Source organism: Penaeus monodon, chromosome 4, assembly GCF_015228065.2.
Source record: "Penaeus monodon isolate SGIC_2016 chromosome 4, NSTDA_Pmon_1, whole genome shotgun sequence".
In the NCBI taxonomy this organism is placed as follows: Eukaryota; Metazoa; Arthropoda; class Malacostraca; order Decapoda; family Penaeidae; genus Penaeus; species Penaeus monodon.
The window spans coordinates 24,440,988-24,442,534 of NC_051389.1; the positions used below are offsets into that span (position 1 = coordinate 24,440,988).

At 31.0% G+C, this 1,547-nt stretch overlaps 1 non-coding gene across 1 annotated transcript; it reads left to right on the plus strand.

Moving 5' to 3' along the window:
• Positions 1–1,194: 1,194 nt before the first annotated feature.
• On the plus strand, positions 1,195–1,267 carry Trnar-acg. The gene has a single exon. It is a non-coding gene; the product is annotated as a tRNA-Arg (tRNA).
• The last annotated feature ends 280 nt before the right edge of the window (positions 1,268–1,547 follow it).

A 1,547-nucleotide genomic window follows, 5' to 3' on the forward strand; every position in this document is an offset into this window, starting at 1 on the left:
CTCTTAGACGAATAATTAAGCGAAATGATCAAATTTAACCGAAATGCGATCATGTTATATTAATCGAAGAGTTGGAAGGTTTGAATCGTTACGATTTTGTTCATTTCTTATTGTGGATGTTTTTCTTTTTAATGTAATATATATATTTATATATAATATATTATATATTATATAAAATATATTATATATTCATTCATACAAGAACCCTACTCCCTACACTTAAGTATTTTTTTTTTTACTTGCAATTTCAGAAAAATATTGGGTTTAAAAACCCCCAAATGAAATATTTTTTCCGTAAACCAAAAATAAAACAATTTACTCCGAAATAGGGCCTTGTGGCGCAAGCATAACGGTCTGACTAGGATAGAAGATTCGGGGTTCGAATCCTGGAAAGGGGTCGTTTCCGTCAGAACATCACTTGTGTTTTTAAAAATAGTTTTGAATTTTTATGCGCTGGGAGCTAAAAATATTTTTTTTGTGTTGTATAGGGATAAGGGGAAACCAATAAAAAACACACATACACGCCAAAGGGGAAAGGGGAAATATTGGTACGGGGCCCGGGTGGGGAACACTCCATAGACCAAAAAGGAACATTTAATGCTTTCTTAAAAAACAAAAGTGATCTCTCTCTAAAGGGAAGTGAAATCACATTTTTTTTTTAACATTCAGGAGAAGAGGCTGAAAAAGGGTTTTAACGCAGTACCGGGGATTTAGCGTAGTAAATGAAAATGAGAGTTTAAAATTTTTATAAAAACTAAAAAAAATGTAGAGGCTCTTATAAAAGAAAAAGATAAAAAAAGGAAAAAAATAAAAACATATGAAAACCCGTTACTAAACCGACTGTGGTCGTAGACTGCCCGACAGCCGACTTTGAGACCCTGAAAATACCCCATGGCAAAAATCCAGGGTTTGGGGGTTCCCTAACACTTCAAATATACATACATTATATATACACTTTTATTATATACAAAACATAAAAAAATTGTACATATACGTACGTACACAAAGTGTATACATACATATGTAGACATGTATATAAATATACATTTGTAGACGAAACATGCTGACTTTTTTGGTGGTGCATAAATTAGTTTCTTTTTATTTACTTGCTATCTTTAGCCGAAGTGTTAGATTTCCCCAAATGCAAGTCTCTTTTCAGAGACAATAAAATATATGCAGGTTTTAAATTAATATGGCCTTGTGGCGCAACGGATAACGCGTCTGACTACGGATCATAAGATTCCAGGTTCGAATCCTGGCAAGGTCGTTTACAGTCATGCAATATCACTTGCTAACTTGAACAATTTTGAATTCAAATGCACAGATCACCTAGAAATGTATTCGTTTGTGTGTATGCATATGAATAAGTAAACCAACATATATATATATATATATATATATATATATATATATATATAATATATATATATATATATATATATATATATATATATATATATATATATATATATATATATATGCACGCATGCCCACACACACAGAACACTTTTTTATGCTTAATAATTAGTTAGATGGCCATGTAACTT